Genomic DNA, 17,419 nt, shown 5'->3' on the forward strand with positions numbered 1-17,419 from the left:
AACAACAAAAAATCAAACAACCTATCAAAAAATGGGCAGGGGACGTGAACAGACATTTCTCCAAAGAAGATATACGGATGGCCAATAGACACATGAAAAGATGCTCATCATCACTAATCATCAGGGAAATGCAAATCAAAACTACACTAAGATATCACCTTACACCTGTTAGAATGGCAAAAATATCCAAAACAAAAAGTGACGAATGTTGGAGAGGTTGTGGAGAAAAAGGAACCCTTATACACTGCTGGTGGGAATGCAAACTGGTGCAGCCACTATGGAAAACAGTATGGAGATTTCTCAAAAAATTAAAAATAGAAATACCTTATGACCCAGCCATCCCACTACTGGGTATCTATCCAAAGAACTTGAAATCAGCAATTCTAAAAGTTCCATGCACCCCTACGTTCACTGCAGCATTATTTACAATAGCCAAGACATGGAATCAACCTAAGTGCCCATCAAGTGATGATTGGATAAAGAAGATATGGTATATATATTCAATGGAATACTACTCAGCCATAAAAAAGGATAAAATCGTCCTATTCACAACAACATGGATGGACCTCAAGGGTATTATGTTAAGTGAAATGAGCCAGATAGAGAAAGAAGAACTCTGTATGACTCCACTCATAGGTGGAAGTTAAACATATAGACAAAGAGAACTGATTGGTGGTTACCAGGGGAAAGGGGGGTGGGGGGAGGGCACAAAGGGTGAAGTGGTACACCTACAACATGACTAACAATAATGTACAACTGAAATTTCATAAGGTTGTAAACTATCATAATCTTAATAAAAAGTTTTAAAAAAAGTTAAGAATTTATAATCTATTGGTACAATTTTTCAATTTTCAAACTATATGCCTTGATTTAAGCTGTAAGCACTTTGAATATTTTTACGTAGTTTCTCAGGGACCTGCTAACAGTCTGCACAGAGGGTGGCCATGTGTTAGCCAGTCGCCTTCAGTGCCATCCAGTGATGGCAGGAACTTGCAGCCTCTACCACGGTGTCTAACTCCAAGTCCTGTATTAATTTGTTACCAAACAGCCCAGTCTTCCTGGTCCAACCAAGGCCAAGTGTGCAGTCTGACCAGTTACTTAGAGCCTTTAGGAAAAAAATCTTACTTTCCGACTAAGCGCCTATGATTAGGTTACAAATGAATATTATATATGAAAAATAATGTATTTATAGAACCAAAAAATCTTATGATTAGATTGTTTTTAGTTACTTACGCAAGACAAACATAGGTGACTTTTCCACATAACCACAAACCCACCTCAACACTGCTGCCATTGATTTGGTAGCAACCAAGAAAACTGTAGGTATAGGAGGATAAATCTTCCAAACTGCTAGCTTTGGAGTTCAAATGTAAAAAACCAATTATTAAAATGGATAATCCCATATATCACTAATCATATTGAACTTTTTATTTCTAATCATCTCTAAAGAGATTACTAAACACACAACATGGAAATTTACAATAGAAAGAAAGAAAAATCAATAGTTCCTGAACTGGTATATACCAGGGACTAGCCAGGTCCTTTTATATATTAATTTGTTTTTAGACTCAGAATAACATTTCATGTGGTTGGAACTGTTATTCCAGTTTATGGTGAGGAAACGGCCTTAAAGGCCAAGGTCATGCTGTTGGCTACCTTCCTGACACCATGCTGCCTGTGATGAGGAAAAAACTCATACTGAACTTTCCTCCCTTTAAAAAGAATATCAGAGAACATAAACAACCCTAATAAGGTCCTAAACCCTTAGAGAAGGTACTATGGGATGTCCTTGTAATTACAAGCTAAATTCCTCTTGTCCTGAAATCTATTTGAATAGCTCAAAAAGAAAATCAAATCTGTTTAGCACTTGACAATCCATTCAAATTTTCAGAAACAATGATAGTGTTTTATTCCAGGAAAGGCATTATAAATTATAAACACCAAAGTATTACTGGCCTAAATAAAACAGACTACCTAATCCTATTTATAGCTACTGAATAGGAACTGTTTAATGAATGAGCTTACTGTGATGTGCCTTTTAATGTGATCCTAGGCAGAAAGGAGATTGCCATAAGCAAGTTTCCAAAGTCAAATGATAATGTCTTCCAGTAACATCTCTTAAAAATAAACACTTATAGGGGACCAGCCCTGTGGCCGAGTGGTTAAAGTTCCATGCCCTCCAGTTTGGTGACCTGTGTTCACGGGTTTGGATCCTGGGTGCAGACCTACTCCACTGATCAGCCATGCTGTGGAGGCATCCCACATACAAAGCAGAGGAAGACTGGCACAGATGTTAGCTCAGGGCTAATCTTCCTCAAGCAAAAAAAAAAAAAAAAAAAAAGAGGAGGATTGGCAACAGATAGCTCAGGGTGAATCGTTCTCACAAAATAAATAAACAAACAAACACATATCAGTGCATATACTATATAGTATGTATAATTGAGATTTTTGATGGTGAAATGCTGAGAAAGGCAGAAAAAAGTAATATTTTTTAAAAAAGTAATTGTTATTTGCTAAATCCTTTTGGTAGGCTATATTCCAACACAGTAGCACTTTGAGTTGGTTTTCAATTATGAAAAAGATTAGAGAGGAAATGAAACCACTATCTCAAAAAGATATCTGCCTTCCCATGTTCACTGCAGCATTATTCACAACAGCCAAGGTATGGAAACAACCTAAGTGTCCATCAATGCATGACTGTATCAAGAAAATAATGTGCTATACACATATGTACGTGTATATATAACGGAATATTATTCAGCCTTAAAAAAGAAGGAAATCTTGCCATTGGCGACAATATGGATGAACCTGGAGGACACAATGCTAAGTGAAATAAGCCAGACAGAGAAAGACAAATGGTAACACTTATATGTGGGATCTAAAAAAAGAAGAAAAAACCCAAAAATCAAAGTCATAAAAACAGAGAGGAGAAAAGTGGTTGCTAGGGTCTGGGGGGTAAGGGAAATGGGGAGATGTTGGTAAAAGGGTAGAAACTTTCAGCCGTAACATGAATAAGCTCTGAGGACATAAAGTATAACATGGTGACTATAGTTGATAACATTGTATTGTATCATTGAAATCTGCTAAGAGAATAAATGTTAAATGTTATTGCCAAAAAAAAATTTTAAAAAGGTAAATATGTGAGGTATTGGATATATTAATTAACTTAATGGGAGCAATTCTCTCACAATGTGTATGTATATCAAATCATCACGTTGTACACTTTAAATATCTTACAATTTTATTTGTTAATTATACTTCAATAAAGCTGAAAAAATAAGATTATAGTTTTTCATATATTTTATTAAGATTTCTGTGAGAAGTAATAGATATTTCACATTTCTATATTTTAGTGGCAGTGTCACCTCAAAAAAAGCTTTTTTTCCCCCAACTCTAAAGGTAATTTATAGAAAATATATTCAGAATCCAAGCCTGAAATAAGTAGACTGTAATGGCCACCGATAGTCCATTTCTCTCCCTGAGATTTAGCGCAGAGTCTGCCTCTGATACGGAAATGCACCTTTCTAAAAAGCCCTCACAGTTTTATTCAGCACAAAAAACAGTAGACTGCTCTTTTCTATGACACCCCATATAATGCCTTCCTTCCAGAATATTTCTTTCCCTTGAAATTTAGCCATAAAATAAAATGTCTTGCTTGAAACACAGTGTATCAGTGAAGTGAGACACACGTACCTGTGTAATTTGAGCTGAAATGCAGCATCATAGAGCCACATTTTTACTCAAGGAAGATACCTGTCAAAAATGATATTTAATATCAGTTCTATTTCATATTTCTAGGTAAAATTTTAGTTAACAGATAAGACATTATGATTTAACGAAGAATCAATTAACTTGCAAGCTATGATACATAGAGGATATGAAGAAAGGTTGGCCCTAGGCAAAAAGGTGAAATAAGTGAACTGCCTTTGGCCGCTGTTGTCGCTGGTGACATTCCATTCCAGGCAATACTTTCTCTCAAGCTGCTCATGGCCTATCTAGTACAGGCACTTCATTAACATGAAGTCCCCTGTGATCTGTACTTCTCCCTCAATCTCTTCTCCTTGGTGTTGGGGAAAGCTCTTTATAGAGCCATGCCTTTTGGCTCTTGTTGACTTCTTTCTCCTCCCCAAGCTATAGAAATGACAGATGACTCTCCAGCAGCCACACTGGACCGAGAGGCAGCCTTGAGATTAGAAGCTAAAGAATAAAGATGACAAACATAAAGACAGGAGGAGACACTCCCTCCCCTTTGTTTTTTCCAAGCTGGGCCTGGCAGAACGGCTCCTGTGAAGAAGGGTGGCGAGAAGGCCTGCCATCAACGAGATGGTGACCAGAGAATACATCATCAACATGCACAAGCTCAGCCATGGAGTGGGCTTCAAAAAGCATGCCCCATAGGCTTTCAAAGAAATTGGAAATTTGCCATGAAGAAGACAGGAACTCCAGAAGTATGCATTGACGCCAGGCTCAACAAAGCTGCCTGGGCCAAAGGAATAAGGAATGCCCCATACCATATCCATGTGTGGTTGTCCAGAAAATGTAATGACGATGAAGATTCACCAAACAGACTCTATATGTTGGTTACCTATGTACCTGTCACCACCTTCAAAAATCTACAGTCAATGTGGATGAGAACTAGCCACTGATTGTCAAATAAACTTATAAAACTGCAAACAAAAAAGACAGGAGAAGTCTAAGTCCCTGATGACATTGTGGAACTTCCATATGAGCATCAGACTGACACCTTCAAATGTCTCTGGTTAAATGAAGCATTTAAGTCAATGATACTTGACTTTTCTTCTATATGCACTTGAACCTAACTCTAACCAATGCACATTTATGCTGTGGAGGGGAAACTGGTTGGTTGGAGGACAAGGGGAAGAAAGGGATTTTTCACAGTATTTTCTTTTGAAAATCTCAATTTGAACCATGTGGAGATATTACCTAGTCAAAATTAAATTAAAATTTAAAAATTCCAGAAAATTAATAAAGTACTATGTCTGAAATATTAGGAATTGCTATTGTTTAATGAAAATATTGAAGCTTATTCTATGAAAAAAGTTCATAAAAAGCTGGAATTAAAATTTTTTAATAAATATAGACAATGTGATATAAACCTCAATCGTTTCTTCCGCAAAACTTTGAAGTACATCAGGACAGGAACCATTGTGTTCATTTTTGTAACGAGCAACTAGTCAGGGGTTCTGCAGGTCATCCGTGCTTAAAAATGCTGGTTGAAAGAATAAAATGCCATAAAATGCACCACCATTGCAAGTGCTCTCCTCTGTGTGTGCCTGACAGTTATCTATAAAGCTGAATGTATGAGGAAGACTTTAGGCAAACACAGAAGAAAAAGATTAGACTTTTCGAGTAGAAGCTTAGCAGAACACAGTTATTGGTAGTTATTTAAGCCAGTAAGCAAACATTATAAGCCCATTTATTTAACTGCACCAATAACTCATTTTTCTCTGCCAGTATTCACTACCTAATACATGTAATAATCCCCAAGTGAAAATTAAAAAAGTATTTACGTGGGGTGGGGCAGAGAATTGCTATTTAAAAAGTATTGTAGGAACTTAGCCGTAATTTGCATGATTTTTATTTTTCTAATATATTTATTCTATTAATGCAATTGCAAAGAATACAACCTACTAAATGTACACTTGACTAAAATTTTTATACTGAAAAATTCCACAAATAACTCTCTAAACATTATACCAATCAAGAATTTTGATTTATATTTTACATTTACACTATAACACATCTTTTTTTCGTTCTAGTAAAAAAAAAAAAAATTACCCATCTTCCCAAAAGGGATTGTTAACAATTATAACCAGCCTATGTGAAAATTTGAGTAGAATAGCTCAAATGGAATTTGCAAGTAAGGCCTTTTTACTGAGAAAATCCACGAAACTTTCAAAAGATTGATAGGAACGTGTAGCTTACTTTGTCAGTTTCATTTTTCATGTCCTGGTAATAAATGTTATTTTGATAAATAAAGATGATTTTTATTGAATTTATTGCACTGTGATTTTTATACAACTATGGTTCCTCAAGTAATGTAAAAGGAGGAACCATACTTCAGTGCTCAAGCTGTTAATTCATGTTTCTTTTAAATTTATTTGTCAACATTTCCACATCTGTGTAAGAACTAGGTGAACTGATGATGTGGGTTAAAAATCCCAAGGAAAAAATGGGTGTAAGAGCCATATAAATATTTCTGGACTATCACTAATTCTACCTATTTGCCTCTCACCATTGCCCTATGAACCTTTTCATGTTGCATCCAACTGACAAAACAATGGTAATGACAGTGGAAAAAAGGCTATACCATAAACAAAACTTGGGTGGATTTGAGTATGTCCCACTTGCCATCAACCCAGCCATAATAGTAGGTGACAGAGGGAAGGAATTCCAGTCCCATCAGGTTACTTGCTTCTGTCTGGAGGGACCAACGCAGAACCAATCAAGACAGATTAGTTCTGAAATCAGATGAGCACCATCAAAGTAATGGCTGGTATAGTACTGGCTGCATGTGTCCTTTCAGGAGTTGGGCTTCAGCTGACAGCAAAAGCAAGGCAAAAGCTTCTGAATAAAGATACAGTCATAAAAAGAAGCTTTTACACTTGATATAAAACTGTGGTCGAAACATCGTCCATAAGACATCTAATTATCCCTGTCAAAGATTCTATGTTCAAAGCCCTTAGGAATTCAAGACCAGAAAAAAAGCTTGCCATTGTTCAAGAGTTGGTATGTTACCTTATGGATGGAAATAATAATAATTTACAGAAGGTCCTCAGAAACATTTTCCAAAAGGCGTCTAAGATGCTTATAACATGGCCTTTATTGATTTTTTCCCTTTTGTGGGGAGCCAGACAAATTAATGAGATGTGACTACTACTTGTAAATAAGGTTATGGATCCTGGTTATGGTGGACTGACAGTCAACGCCCATTTTAACCACCTACTGGAGTGCTTTCCTGTATTGTACTGGCTGGAAAGCTAAAAACCATATAAAGATCCTCCTGCAGTTGGATGTGAGTGGGTTTGGCCAGTCTCCAAACTGCTCAAGGTTAGGAAGTGGGAAGTGAGGTAGAAGCTATGCTGCTGGTTTTTCTCGCAAGCGTGACATTGGAAGCATTTGGCTTTCTTATAGCATCAGCAGAGTTTCCAATATCTGGCCACTAGCTTTGTGGATGCTGAAAAGGAGAAAGGCAGGTATCTGTTAGGCTAGTGTAGACTGTAACAGGCGCCACACAGTTGTGTGGCTGGCAGGAATGGTGGTAGCTTCCTGATCACAGGGACTTCCTGTCAGGGAATGGCAGTGAGGTTCTGGGGCCAGCAGCTGAAGCAGCAGTTTCCCAACTCAGCAGGCCGCTTTTGTATCATAGAGGAGGGAGTAATTGCCTTGGTGGCCTGTGTGATGGCTTTTGATGTTCATCAAAGCTCAGTCTAGATCGTTTCTTAAGTCCTCCCAATGACACTATAATCCATTTAATGTGCCATTATAAATACTTTTCTGCTTAAACCGGATTTTGGCCTTTGCAGCTGAAACCTTATCTAGACATGTGCCAGCACATACATACCTCTTCCAAGAAACCGATTTCCAAATTGTAGTGGAGAGGAAGAGCAATGCAGGGTTTAAAGGTCCACAGGGAATGGAGCACTCCAAAATACTGCTCCAGGGCTAATGGTTTCTAACTCTGCCTTCCCTCACTCAGAATGAAGATTTGTTCGTGGTGACACTGAGATGTTTTCACGGACCAGGAGAGACCAATGTTTAAAATAGTCCCTAGACTTGAAGTGTCCAGGTTGTTGGTATAAGTACTTCCAGAATAATATCCAGGATTTAAAACGCCAAGTATAAAAGGACAGCAAGCCCGTTAAGAACTAAGCTTCTCAAATTCAGTGAGACCCTACCTGCTGGGAACAGCGTCCTGGCAGCCGCAGGCCTCCATTAGTTCTTAGAGGCAATAGGGTTCTGAGACGCTATATCCACTCCTGCCATGCAGCCATCTACCTTTCCAGAAGATGCTCTGCCTCTGGCTATTTCAACTGGAAACTTAATTGAACTACACCGTGTTGCATGTGGTCTTTTCCCATCAATCCATAGTTCACTTGACTTGAAATATTCAGGTCTCTTGATAAAAGTTTTTTTTTGTTATTATCTAAAGATTCTTTGGCTAAGTTTCTCTTTGCCAGAAAATAACAGTGTTTCTATTTATCCTCATCAAAGTCTCAAGGAAAGTTAGAAGAAAAATAAGACTATGATTATCTGTCACCGTGGGCCTTCAGGTTTTGTGATAAAAGGACCCCCAGTCCCCTCTTACAGTTCAGGAGGCTTACCTGCAGGCTGTGGGTAGGGTTGCCAGATTTAGGAAAACAAAATAAAAAATAAAGATACTCAAATTTGAATTTCAGATAAATAATGAATAATTTTTTAGTATAAGTTTGTCCCATGCAATATTGGGGACACATTTATATTTAAAAAGTATTTATGCGATATCCTGATATTAAAAAAGTATTGATTGTTTATCTGGAAATCAAATTTAACTGACCATCCTATGTTACATGTGTCAATCCTAGCTGTGGAAAGCCCCTTGCATGTATGACCACTGCAGAGTGACCTCATTCTAGAGCAGCTTAGGGGCCCGACATTGTCTAAGGACTTAAGACACCTACCTCAGACAGAAGGAAAGAGCTAAGTGTGGGCAACTTACGGCACTTTAAATGATGGAGACTAAAGAGTAAATGAAACTCCTAATTGGCCTCAGACTCTGGGAATTTCCTGCGTTTTGTTTCCTTGAACCTAGATTCATGCATGTTCTTGCCCAGGAGATGCGGCCCAAGTTTTGGCACTCTATAACCTGTGCTGCTTCCTTTTGTACCTCTGGCTGTCAAGAAGCTCAAAAATAAATCACAGTATTGACTTTGCAGTTTCTTCTTCATCCTTTAAATAGACAAGTTACCTCAAATTCTTTTTAAAAAGAGATGGGCCATAAAATTTTGATTGAATCAAATGAGCTGGCTTCCTCTATGGGAGTCATGAATAGTCAGTGAAAGAAACAGTTCTAGAAATTGCACACAAGAGAAGTCACCTTCCTAATTTTTCCATCTGAGGAATAAGGCATAATCGTTGTGTTTACTTCAATAGTTATATAAGTTAGAAATTTGGCTATACAAGTTTTAAAACAGTATGGTATCCTGCACTATTGTTGCTGTGATGAATATACGGCCCAGAGCAGAAAAGCTATTCTAGATTTTCAACTTTTATTTACCAAGGCATGTACTCTCTAACACAGAGAAGAGAGCAGTATCAAGCAATTTAGTGTTTTTATTTGTTAAAAGTGTTCTACCGCTAAAGTATGAGACGCAAAGATGTGGCTAAACTTTGAAATGTAATATATATCTGGAAATAAAATAATTTGCAGCACAGTTAAGTTTTGCTCAAGTCTGGAGAGATAACATGAAATATTCTCAGACTAGCAATTTGCTGACTAGAAAATCACTATATTTTCAATCAGCCTAATATGGCAGTTGTTTTTCATATGCAAAGAAAAGCTAAGGAAGACTTAGAGTCTGTAGATATTTGACATAGCTTGGCAAAATTTAGCTGCTGGTTTCTTCTTATCCTTATTATACGTGTTCCATATGGGACTTATTATTATCCACGAGAAGAAATAATAGAAGCAAAGAGAAGCAAAAGGAAAGTCCAGACTGGCATGCATTAACTGCTTGTCAACTGTGGTTTTCCTAATGAATTGCCCCGTTGCTCTGTATCTCACTGATTACAGTACAACAGCTTTCATTAGTCACTGCAAATAAGACTTAGTGCCACCTTATTTACATTCTATTGCAAATAATTAGCATTTCATATTAGAATCGTCCAAGGCACTTCTGAACTTACAGCAAGACTATTTGACATCATCCAATACTTGATTCCATCCGGAACAAGCTTGAAAACAGATTCTGTGCTTTTTAGTTACAACGGTGTCACCAATGAATTCTACCATGGCTTAAATTCCTGCCAATACTGTAGCTGGGGATATCAAAACGCTGCAGTAATTAGACCTTGCAAGCCTGACTTCCCTAGTGGTGGAACTGTCACAGAAGGGGAGAAATTGATATTCAAAGTTTATAATAACTCAAACCTCTACAATTATTGCTAGAACATGAATGCTACCATTTTAAACAGCAGAAAGCAACTTAAGAAAAAGACTTATTACAAAGGTAAAGGACAGAAAAAAAATAACATCATCTGCTTTGATGACCAATGCCTTTTCTCTGCTAAAAATTTATAATTACTTATTAAAACTCCAACCTGATTATTAACTTGGCGAGGAATTATTTCTTTTGAAAATGTAGCTGCCATATTTAACAGATTATAAAGCCTATTGTATTACATAAATTTGAACTTCACAAGAACATTATTCTAGAATTAAATATATAGATTTGCATATATTATTATTTCATATAGCCAAGTTTATAGAAAGCATTTTGTACAAACCAGTTATTTTCATCTCTATATATAATAATATAGTGTTTGTGGGTGTGTACCTACATATGTGTACACGTACGCAATTGTTTACATGTAACTAACGTTTTCTCCAACATGCACATACAACAAAACAGGAATTAATGAATCAAATAATTCTGAATTTGTATGACTAGGTTGCTTACAGACAGAATGAGTTAATCTGAACATAACACTTTATGATAGGGTAACCATCAGCCCCAAGCAATGGCTGGGTTCCATATGTCTGCTCTTATTTCTTTGGCCTTTCCATCGCTGGCTCTGTGCTACGTATATAGCTCCTGATACCTACTTCAGGGCCTCAGGAGATAACTGAACCTCCTGGTCCAGTTAGCCAACTCAGGAATCCACAACCCTTCACGTATTTCTTCCATTTCCACTAAGTCACAGATTCAGCCTAAGAGTCTACAGATGGCTGATCTAGCAGCCCTGCACTCATAAGAGGGGTGATCTGTTGGACTCTTCCTATCTCAAGTATTTCACTTGTCAATTAATGGTTAACTGTCCTCAGTAGACATTTGAGAAAAACAGGCAAGTGGGTGTTAAAATGAAATATAATAATAATTTAAAAAAATTAGCCTTAGGTGCCAATACAAACACATTAAAAATAATAGTGTGCAAGACTGTTGGCTAAAAGTTTCCAGTGAATGTAGCAGAGATTAGAGGTTAGAAATCAACAACAATAATAAAATATCAACTTAGTTGATAAAGGCGTTTCACACAAATTACTTTTTCTATAAAAAGACTGAAGACCTTCAAAGAAACAGGCTCTTTTTTACATTAAATGTTTTATTCCTTACCGTGTCTCCCAATGGGGTCCGTGAATTAGCTCTATCTGAAGAAACCTCCTCAAAACAAAGCAAACCTCTGTGGATTTCTTGCAAGGTCACTGTGACCTGCAGTAACAAAGGGAGTTTATTTTCCCCTGGCAACAGCTGGTGGTCAAATCTAGAATATAGTTCCTTAGGAGTATAGGTTAATGTGCAGGAAATTGGGATGATAATTAGGTTCTATATCCACGGGGTCACATAGAGCATAGTAAACAAGTATTTGATACTCAGGGAAGAGGACTGTTAGAACTTGTCCGGGCTGATACAGTCTGCCTCCTTCCCAAATGTCTGCCTAAAATGAACAAGGACATTTGGAAACTTTTTCCCCATAGGAGTCCTTATCGTCATCCATCCATCTTTCTCAAGTAAAGAATAGGGACAAATGCATGAGTCTGAATCCTACATCTGCCATTTACTAGCTATTTATCCTTGAGCAAGGTATATTAACATTTCTGTGCCTAAAGTTCCTCATCTCTCTCTCTTTCTCTCTCTCTCTCTCTCTCTCTCTCAATAGAGGTAGGTATAAACGGCATTTCAGTTTTATACATAAGACTGAATATATATATATATACACACACACATACCTATATATATAGAGAGAGATAATAGGTATATATATACACCTATTAATTACAGAATTTTTGTGATGAGAGAATCAGTTAGTACATGTAATGGCAAAACACTGCCCAGCTACAGTAGTAGCTACATAAATGTTGCCTGTTATTTCTATTGTTAGGAAGATGTGATGCAGAGAAAAATAAACCATTGTGAACTTTTGAACTTAGAAAAGGGATTTCTTGTCTAGTCTGTTATTAAAGAGGCCTGGTGTGGCCTTACCAGTCAGTCTGCCACTACACATGTAATTTGACATGCAGCCCTAATACCTACATTTTGGTCTCCAACTCTCTTCTCCATTAAAGAAAGTGAGTATCTGTGGAGAGCAATTGATTCCAGTTCTGCAGAAGGGGAAAAAAATAGTCAAAATGAGCCTAGGACATATTGTTGCCCAACTGGAAGGACTATTAAAAAAACGCCTGGTGTGGTTTTAAAGGGACCCAGAAACTTGAAGAGGGCTCTTACTGGACAAGTCTGACAATGTGGGCATCAAAAAGAATATAAAAGAGAAACTAGTCCTTGTGAGTTGAAATATATTCTCCCAGTTTCTTGTTTGTTGGTTCATATTTTAATATGTGGTAAGGCTAGACCCCCTACTGGTTTTTCTCAAGTTTTAATACTTTTCCTAGCTTTTGCTTGTTTTTCTATTTGAATTTTAGAATAAGCTTATCTATTTCTAAGGAAAATTCTGTAGGTAATTTTATTATAAATGACTTAATGTTGACTGATATCTTTATGAATAAAGAATTCCTAGAAATAATTAAGAAAAATACCGACAAAACAATAAAAATGGGAAAAGGATATAAAAAGATATAAGATCTATAAAAAAGAAGAACTTAAATAGAACCTGACTATTGGGATTTGAGGCCACTCCTCCTCATACTAGCTGTTGTTATACTGGCAAGTTACTTAATCTTTTTGAACCTTACTTTTGTCATTTAAAAACAAGAGATATTACCTCCTACTTCACAGGGATGTTGTGATGATCAAATAAGATACACATATAAAATACTTAGCACAGTTCCTGGTGCCTAGTAAGTGCTCAATAAAAATTAGATACTGTTATTGCTGTCAAATAAAATTCAAACTCCCTACCTTACCTACAAAGGCCACTGCCTTCTATCCCAGCCTCTCTCTAAAACTTCTCCATTCATTCATCTTTGCCATTCATTCACCACTTTTTCATCAACATCACTCTTCTGTTGGTTCATCTAATAAGCCCAGATCTTTCCTGACCCCATCCATTCACCATTGCTTCCTCCTTGCTCTTTTATTAGCTGGGACCTTCCAGGGCCTCCCTTTACTTTGTAGCTCTTACGTCACTGTCTATGAAAGGCTTCCACCAATGATCACATCTCATTTACTTTCTTCACAGCATTTATAACAAGCTGTTATTTGATTTATTTATTTACTTGCTGATGCAAGAGAAGGTGGACCTTATCTACAAGGGAAGGAATAGCTAGAGCCCCAGCATCTACAACAGACACTCCTGGGAGCTACACAATGCATACTTATTGAGGGAATGTCTCAGCATTAAACTATAAAACACTGATAAAGAAACTGTAGATTTTATGCTTAACAGCAAATGGTATTTCGAGCTTAAATGTTTAACTCTGATTAACGTCTCATAAAGTTCAAAAGAAAATCCAATCATATAATTATATCAAGAAAGAATATTTGGAACGCTGAGACAAGCAACAGTACAACAACAAAAATGAATGCCATTTTGATAAATATTAAGCAACCTAATTAGACAGCCACCATACCTACTTCTGTATAACATTTTTGACCTGCAAATTGTGCCTTCACACAGTAGAGGCAGCTCTGTAATTACACCAATCACTACAGTTAAAAAGCTTAGAAAGAGAATGAGCCAGTAAATCAACGTAAAAGACATAACTGTCATATTTGAAGCACACGAGGCTGCTTGTTAGCCATAGGCCAATATACCTATTAAAAAGGAAAACAGCGAGAAGAACCCAAAAGTCAAGTTGTTGAGCTTCTCATAGCTGAAATGAAAATGTTTATACCTAAATTTAGAAAGATTTCTAGCTTCTTTTCTGGTGGTTTCACTTGAATTTGATGGTTTTTAACATCTAGATGGTCTCTACTGATCATCTGTCAGCATCCTAGTGTCTGTGTCACTGAGAATATTTAAAAGCCTGTTATTATGAGCACTGATCCACTGTGCTAAACTATGTTGACTCTTTGCGGGATATTAGATTAATTCAGAACAATAACAGCATAATGTTCTTTATATAGCCAAAGTGAGTTAACAAACTCCAACTCTGATCGTCATTGTTTGGTAAAATTTGATTTGTCGCGTTTTCTGATCTGTACAGAATGCTGTTAAAAAACCTTCCCAAAAAGGTCCTTTTCTGAAACAAATAGTTTACCATTCTCTACTCCTTCAAAATTTAGTTCGAATAATATTTTGTTTATAAAGTCTTTTTAGTTTATCTGTATTCTTATTACTATAATCTTAAGTATTTATTTATAGTTCTATTTATTATAAGTTGGTATTAAAGGAGTTGGTTATTAATGATGTAATATATTTAACTGTGTTTGTGTTCTTTACAATTCAGTCTATAAATTCCTTGAGGGTCTGGAGCCTAATCTTTGTTACTTCTTAATAGGAGACTGTGGTGTTAGCATTAATTTTTTTTTGGACAAGGGTACCTCTCAGTTTTGGCTTTAGTTTCTTAATCAGTAAAATGAGAGAACTAGAATAGAACAGTATTTTCTAAATTTCAGGTCTCTATACACCAGGACTGCCATTATACACTCTTTTTTAAATGGAATACAGTAGATTAGAACAGACTGAGTTAGAAACGAAAATAGACTGCATCACATGAAGCAAAGGTAAAAATTGTGCATTTTTTGTCTTTGGGTGTTTAGGTAAGTGTGTGCACAGATATATACAGTAGGTTTTGGTGCATCATGTTTTTCTAAATGTGGTTGAAGTCCAAAAAGTTTCAAAGCCACTAGGGATAGACCTTTAGATTCCTTCAATATCTATATTCTGTAATTTCTAAGGCACTCACTTAGATGTTAATCTTTATTCTTATATCATTGCTTATTGAGAACTATTTGAATTACATGTAATTTATCCAAAAAAGACTATTAAGAAAAATTCCAATAGATAAGCACATTAATAAGAAAATGTTCATTATTGAGTAAAACTGGGAAGAAATAGATTTCTAGTGACTTCCTTTTCTAAAAACAAAGCCAGAACTTAATTTCCATAAGAATTTCAATTTAAAACACCATAATCTGAGTATAACTACTAAGAAGATGATAATAAAATCTCCTATTGAAAAAGTAGGATGTAATCAGTGTGTCCCATCATCTTATTCTAAAGTTTGAAATAAAAATACGCTGAAAGATTTCTGGTAGATGTCCTTATAAAAGAAAAACATATAATCTTTGATGAATTCATTATAGATAAAATCTGAAGAATGATATCCGAGATATGAGAGATTATATTTAAGTCTCTGTACTTTCACTATCACGGCCCTTAGGTTTCTGATATATGTTTGCTTAGGAAAAAAAACCCCAAGGCACATATTCACCCCAGTCTCTTTCCACTGTCAACCTCAACAGGTTAAAGTACTATTCAGAGGGCAAATATGTAGTAATCTGTCACCTTCCTTTTCAGCACCCATCACAGACATCACTAAGGGAGCACAATGTTCTTTCCAATTGAGCCCTTCTCAACCCAATACTCCAGGAAGTGAATGACAGTCAGTAAGTTGCTGAGAGGAAACATTTTCCTTAACTGGCCCAGATCAGAATCTATTTATGCCTGAAAACTTTGGCATGGAAACCAAGTTGCCATTACACACATACACACAAACACCTGTATATTTGCCCAACTGATTGATCTATATGTGCACTCAGAAATCTGGCATGATTTACATAGCAATAAAACATGATATTATCAGTAACTCTCACCTTTCATTGTGTTTAGTTCCTGAAGTTGCTTGATTCAATGAAACTCAAGTTATCCATAATCTTAGAGTTCAGAAATCAAGAGCATAGATGAAAGTAGATATCTAGTTCTTATGGTCCCCCTTTCTTTGTCCCCACCACCTCCCCGCAACTCACATTCCCATCAAATGGCTTAGTAATGGAAATCACACACAATATGTGATGTTCTGCATTAAAACAAATATAATAATAAGTATTATTTATGGATAATAGAGTCTTGGGGGTGAAAAAAGAAAAAACACGAAAGGATAGTCTAATCCAACAAAAAGCACTATAAAGTCTGACTATTGAAAACAAAAACCTAATTTTCTCTTTTTGCTCATCAACATCATCTCATATCAAAAGTTGAATTTTATGAATTATTGAATTGGTGAGTAAATTTGCCCCTTTAAGTCATCTGACTTCACCTCTGAGGAGTCATGTCACTTCTTCTTCATGTCAATGTCTTGCATGGCTGAGTTGCCACACTCCGCTTTGGCCACTAAAGCTCAAGTCATTCGGAGCCATCAAATCAATTATAACAGCGGCTGCTGTCTTACACCGACAACCAGTGATTGATAACAAAACCTGTCTGCTTTTAGTTCTCCTCTGACAGCAACAAACCAGTCCCTGCCTGCTCTTACTGGCATTTGTCATAAATCAATAGCAATTCTACCACGCAGAAAGGTGCTGGCCACTCTCTCAGTCCATCTGGTCTGATTTTATTTTCAAATTTTAAAAATATAACTATTAAGATTAATGCCAAAAGTTTATTTCTTGAAGTGTCTAATATTACATGTAAGTAATCTCATAACTTGACACCACATACCGTTCCTATTCTTTAATTTGATTTCTAAAGTAAGTGTCTAAAACGCCACTAAAACTTTGGAAGAGAAAATTTTACACTCTGAAATTCTGCAATTCTACATTTAGAAGAAAAAAATGACATTTCCTTTCAGATGATTTCAGATCTGATGTCATGCTTTTAATTGACTGTTTAAAAAAATGTGTCAACAAAACTTCTCAAAAAAATTTTTTTTTTAACTATTCCACAGTGTCATTACAAAAATGAAGTAAAAACCTAATGGAATATTACAAGCAAATATTAGTCAACAAGCATTGAATATTAAGTACATGCAGATGACTTTACTTTGCAGATATGAAAATATGAACTTTTCTGAGAAAGTTATTACCTATGGACTGAGACTGGTGCACATTAAATATTTTGTGGTGTTGAATAACACCTAGTCATTTTCAGGAAAAGAAAACAATACTGAAATAATTTCTACAATTTGGAGAACAATTGAGAATTTGTAACACCTTACCAAACAATTATCAACATCAAAAATATTTAATAAAAAATCTGGACACATTTGACATGGTATTAGGTAGCATGCTAATTCAAGCAGGAATGAATGATTCTTGCAGGGATCTTGCACAATAAGAGTAAAATAAAGATAATTCATAACAAC

General features: G+C 36.1%; 1 protein-coding gene and 1 pseudogene across 1 annotated transcript in view; one reads left to right on the plus strand and one right to left on the minus strand.

The window, feature by feature from the left end:
• Positions 1-17,419, minus strand: part of DIAPH3 (diaphanous related formin 3) — a 489,528-nt gene that overhangs the window by 60,188 nt on the left and 411,921 nt on the right. The window lies entirely within an intron of this gene.
• LOC106833868 (large ribosomal subunit protein eL31-like) lies at positions 3,878-4,646 on the plus strand (annotated as a pseudogene).

This window comes from Equus asinus, chromosome 11 (assembly GCF_041296235.1).
Source record: "Equus asinus isolate D_3611 breed Donkey chromosome 11, EquAss-T2T_v2, whole genome shotgun sequence".
Classification (NCBI taxonomy): Eukaryota; Metazoa; Chordata; class Mammalia; order Perissodactyla; family Equidae; genus Equus; species Equus asinus.